Raw genomic sequence first — 6,379 nt, forward strand, 5'->3', positions numbered from 1 at the left:
TTGATATTCGATCAGAATCATATAAGTATACTAAGTATTAAGGAAGGAAAATGTTTTTATAAAGTGTATTTATATCACAAGTGCATAAGTTAAGTATGGAAATATTTACAGGATAAGTGTTAAAATTATAAGTAGAGTAGGACAGAAATGTGCCCTAAGTCCCAAGCAGTGAATTGTGCTAAGTGTTAGAGTTCTAACATAAGGCCTTAGCTCAATTCATGCTAAGTACTAAGGGGCCTAAATTTAAACTACAATGCATGCCAAACAACTAAGTCATTACCTTTTAAAGCCAGAAAGAGAAGTTGATGGTAGGAGAGTTAGTAAATAACTGAATAAATTCAAGAGGTACATGCTATAACATTAGCTCTGGACCAGGATTTTAGTGTTTGTCTGTGCAATTAAATATCTGTGTGTTAATATGTGACGTAAATCAGGCATGGTTGTAGGCATACATATTTGAACTGGTTGTTTATAAGATTACATTAACTATAAACATAATATCTTTAATAAACATATACTATTAGCAAATCACATACAGATTACCACGAATAGGCTAGCGTTACCTATATATGGTGTCATATAGGTAAGGATAGGCCTATGAATGCATAAATTGATACAAATAATGCCTTGGGCCTAGCTAAAGTAATTGTGTCTTGCCCCTGAGTGCTACTAGTTAATTGCAGGGCACGTGTCAATCAAAGGTTCATAATATGATCTATAAAGTGTTAACTTTATATCAAGCATAGATAGATAATCGTGGATGCGAAGCATTTCTGTAAAAGTCTCATATGTACGTTCAAAGAATTTGAAAATTGAGGATCGCATCTCCAATGGGGGTAAGTTGTTAAAAAAGAAAAAAGAGAAAAAGAAAAAGTTTAGTAGTCCCAGTATATAGGCATATATAATAAACTATAATGTATTCCAAGCTAAGTTAAATACGCTTTCCATTAAGAAAGTATGCTTTGCGTATTTTCATAGCTGGGTATACAAGATGATAAACCTCCCAAATAGAATACATTCTTTTCTTGAGGGGTTTAGTTTTATCTAACATTGTCACATCAATAAATGTTTTTGCGTTGGTTGTTCTGGATAGTTCAGCTTCTTCTGATGATGAACTAGGTGGTGAAGTGCTCTCGTTCGAAGTGTAGGTTGAGGTTGGGGGTGAGGTAGATATGTAGCCAAGGGCGTCCACTTGTGCTACCTCGTTTCCATTCTCGTCCAAGGTGATTGAGTGATTCTCCAGGTCATAGTAGAGTTGGTTGAGGTCATTTGTAGAGAGGGATAGTGTGCTGCTGGAGCTAATGTCACTATCGGTCTCCACTCTACTATCTTCTCTGGTATTCAGGGCTGTATTTAACAAGAAATTCCTGATGGTGATGGACAGGTTCTCTGAGAATCCATCGTACTCTGGTGTGGTGATAATGTTGTTGTTCTCATCTATAGTGTCAAGGTGTTGACAGGAACACAACCGCAATCCGTCCAAGGTAGGGTGGTGGTAGGGCTCCAATACTCCATGATCATCTAGGTTATCTCCAGGCTGGTCCATGGTAGATCCTAAAAAGAGTTAGTGCGCGTGCTCCAACCGGTTCCTTGGGGTATCCTGGCTATGGTAATCTAAACAAAAGAAGTTTTAATAATCTTTTATTAATCCTTTCATCCCTGGGATATTCTAGAAATTCTTTCGTTACAGATAGACCTATAATGGATTGGTTAGTTATCTCTATCTCTGTTAAATATAACTGTTTCCTGAATATAAACAATATTTTATATAAAAATGTATAAGTACAATTAGTATTTACATATCGTATTATTTTCTTTGGTTACATTACTCGTATGTATGTAAAAATATAAGATTTTACTAACAATAGTTGGTAACCCTTTGTTTGTATATTTTGTATATGTACATATGGTTTATACCATTGTTGGCATTAGCTGTATTTATGTTATTTTTAACATGAATAAATTTTAATCATTTTAAAGACTAATATCTTACATTACGTCGCTATCAAGTGTACCTTTTAGACTTAATATCTATAAAATATATCGTTCGACGTCCGTAATTAAATTTTACGTAACAATAAGTTGTCAACCCTTTGTTTATGTTTGGGCGGTCAAAAGTGATAGGGGTTGGATTTGAGCGAGGTTATAAAAAGCTGGCGGCCCAGTAATTATGCTCATTTATATAATAATTGTCTTTGCGAGCGGAGCTTGCATTCGAGTGTTTAATTTTACCGCTAAATTCCAAGAGAGTTTATATAAAAGTGATAAAATATAGTAACCCGTTTGTTTTATATGAATGTTTTTATGTTATAGATTGTTGATATGCCCATTATTGCATTCGTTAGCCACTATTGAAGACTCAAGATTCTTATTTTCTTCGTCGATAAGGCCTTTATCACTGTATTTTTAAACGAAAGTGAGTTAGAAGCAATATGGGTACATCTTCAATATATGACAATTTTGTTTTATATAATATTTGTAGTTTTGATAGGACATATCTGAGTCATCAGGTAAATTGATGTACCTTGTTTTGTTTACGTTTTCCGTCTGCTGCAAAAGTTAAATTCGTTCATCGTAAACAAAACTTATATTGACACAGATATGTTCCATCATTCTATTCGTTTTAACTTTTGATTACAGCGTTCCCCTTTTTATAATCAAAACTTATTGAGTCCTGATTCAAATTTTCTAAAACAATTTTACTATAGGTTTTAAAATAAGATTTTCTTTTTACTTAATTCAAGTATAATGACGTTAATTGATAGGTTATTTATGTTACGAGTAACTCAACCATATTATAAAAAAAATGGTCGCTTACAAAAATTATATTTAGCTAGCTTTATCGAAAGTGTTTTTAAAACATCATTGAAGATATTCAGATTTAGCTAGTATATAAGTTTTTTAATTGCTTAATACATCATAATGAATATGTTTTTGATAGCTCAGCGATAGCTATTTTTAAGCATTGAATCATGTAAAATTAATTACATATTCTTTAACTTAATTGAATCTAATAAAACAAAGTTTTAATGTTTGAATAGCTTAACGATAGCTATTTTTAAGCGTTGAATCATGTAAGATTAATTACATATTCTTTAACTTAAAGAATTTTACTTTTAGATGATAAATCAAAGTTTTAATGGTTAGGAGGTTCAACCATAGTTGCTTAGAATACAAAAAAAACATTCGTGTGTACAGTCTTTTTCATAAAATTAACTTTACTATATTGCCTTTCAGAATCACTAGTCCTCTATTTTAAATTTACATTCGCTCATAATGTATGTGCCTGACAGCCTGGACGCGCATCAGAATATTAAGGAAAGATTCGAGGAATCAATGAGGGCGGCTGCGGCCACTCTTGCCAATTCCTCGTTTCTTGAAAACTCCTTAGACGACTCGAGTTCAGTGTACAGCGACCAGTCTGGGATGACAAGCCTTGCTGATGTCGATGACTATGGGAGTACAAGTACTGTAGAGTCCGAAAGGGATCAAGGGGAGATGTTTGGCAACGAGCATCTCTCACTGATGCTTAGTAGAACGATACAAATCATCTGGTCTCTCCTCAATTCGGTGATGCAGAACTCCTGCGGTGACATTGGTGACGATGTTGCCGGAGGTGATTCTGGGTCTGCCGAGTCGAGGAGAGACCAGAAGACGAGTCTGGACACATTCAACATGGATGGCTTAATTAACATGTTGTTGGGTTTAGGCTTGTTTTCATGTGCTCTCATAGTGGTCTTCTTCGGCGCTGTAGGGCTTGAGACTCTAACACGTATTGACAACACCTCAGACAGGTCGCTGGCTCGCTGGATAAGAGATGTATGTACGCGCCTCCGAAACATAGGCGTCAGGACCATTGAGCTTCTTCACTGCGGTAACAGGACCAACAGGACTAGATCTGGGGCTATGTCGCCAACTGCGGAGCCGTCGGACACCATGTATGAAGCCGCGTCCTCTGAGATTGATGATATTCTGTCAGATACACAGGTGAGTTTTCTTCTGTTGTATATTTCTTTTTTTTGTTTTGTATAAATTTTTTTTCTAGCCACCCGTTTTGTCTAATAAAGCATCATGTTGTTGCAGGGTTGTTCTGTCCTATTCTCACTTCCTCAACGTTGACTTTTGGCTCTTCCATTTATATCGCTCACCGTTTGTCGTCGTTTTATGTCGCCAGAGAAATCCGCTCGGTTACCGCAATTAATTTGAGATACCAGTTAACATTTACTAAAATCTTAAGTAGCAACCTAATATTATTTCCCTCTGGGAAGGTTAAGAGTTTGCTCGTGCCGCACGTTTCTCATTGGGGTTTAAATGTTAGATCAAGACTTTAATGTTTTCCTTTTGTTTTAGGCTCCCTCTGCTAGTCCATCGACTCCAGCAGAAGTAAGGTCCAGAATTGGGCTGTTTGCCGTACACCGTCTGTCTGCCACTGAGGATCGAGTTACTGGAAGTAATGTGCCTGCGGGATTGGAAGCCTCGACGGGAAGTCCTGGCTTCCGTCCGTTGATCTTTGATCAAACAGAGCGTTTACATGTAAGTATCCATGCTTTAGTTTTTCTGTTAATTTTCAGAAAGAGGCTGTATATTTGTACACGTATCTAGAGGTATTTGCAACTAAAATTCTTTTATTGGTAGAATATTAATCTTAAAATGTATGGTTGCATAAGCATTTTTGAACCGATCTAAGATTTTAATTCTAGTATAAAGTGGGTTGAATAGCTACCTAATCATATAGCTTTTCAGGATTTTAGGCATTCTTAGTTCCTGATTTTCCTAGATTCTTTGTTGGCGTTGCGATTAAACTAATAAGATCTATTATATTTTAGGCGACCAACTCCATCCCCCTGACGCAGTTTTACACCAATATGGGGCGGTGTAATCGGGTCAGTTCTGAGAGGACAGCTGAGGGATCCAGCGACAGCTCTTCCTTGAGTTCTATTATGTGCCTAAGTCGCATTGAATCTCCATCTGCAGCTGATTTGTCTGTGGTAAGTTTGATAAGCTCTTATAATATTTCTTCGTTGCAAAAATTACGTAACTTAGGCTAGGCTGTTTAGCTCAGATAGCTATGCTTTTAGACAATAACTTTACTTTAACTATGGTGTAATTCCTTCCTAATAGTTAATAGCAAGATTCTAGATAAAGTATTAGTGAAAAAAAATTGACTCACAAACATATATGGATTAGCGTTGATACATTCTCTTGTGAATATTTATTGAAATGATTGTCTAATAATGTCCCTTTTCTTAATTTTAGGATGCGGCCAGTTTAGTCCCACTAGTTGACGATATCGAGGACCCCGATCTCCCGCCCATTAGATTTAATGCGGTGACTGATGAGATCGAGTACCCCACTCCACTGCGGGTCCTCAGTTTAGAACGTTTGCGCCGCTCCATGCGTACTCCAACTCCTGCCATCTTGGAAGAGATAACATCAGCGGAGAGTAGCTTCAATTCAGCTACGCATTCCTCAGATAATAACAGGACAGAGGATTCCGGCGTTGAGGGAGTCCCTCGACGTCGGGGTCCCACGTTCCCTAGACGTACGCCGTAAAGTGGCGCTGTTAGCTTGGTTGAAAATATGACATACAAATTTTAAGACAATGACCAGTTTTAGACAACATGTGACTAAATTTACAGATTTTCTATTCTTATGTAACTAGTCAAAATAGTAATCACTATGAAGTAAAGACTTTTGTTATTAGACATTATGACTTTTTTATACTGTACAAAGCCAAACATTAATTTACACTTCTGCCATTATATTATGTATATATATGTTTAGTCTGTAAGGATATTTAGTATGTAAGGAAATGATTATAAGGTTGTATTTTCTTTATGCCCATAATTTAAAACTTCATTCAATTCTTAATTACTTTCTTCGTAAGCGAACTAATCCTTTTTCTTTCTCAATAGTATATTAACAACTGTAATTACAGCCTTATGTCGCAGTTTATTCATTCTTGTTAGCTTGTAAGGGTCATGTATATATAGATATTTAATCGAACTCGCACCTCAGTACCTTTTCTCTAAATTTCATTTATATCCATCCCTGTGCATTAATCGTGAATTTTAATTGTGCTGTGATATAGAGAGGACTTGTAAATAGCATATATATATTTTTTTTGTAACCAATATCTAAGTAGACCGAAAGACTGACGTTAGACAAAATTATTTACATACGCTTATTCAAGTATTTTTAAGAAAACTCATGTAAAGACTGTTTGTGATTCAAGTAATTTAAGTAATATCATTGATTGGATGATCTCATTAAGGAAGCTTTATATAATTAGTAAGGCTTAGAATAAATAGCGTTTCCCTTTTAAATTTTAATACAATAGTCATAAAGCTTAAAGTCTCAAGGTAAAAATGTTCTTATG

Source organism: Acartia tonsa, chromosome 13 (genome assembly GCF_053477335.1).
Source record: "Acartia tonsa isolate MP-2025a chromosome 13, ASM5347733v1, whole genome shotgun sequence".
NCBI classification, from domain to species: Eukaryota; Metazoa; Arthropoda; class Copepoda; order Calanoida; family Acartiidae; genus Acartia; species Acartia tonsa.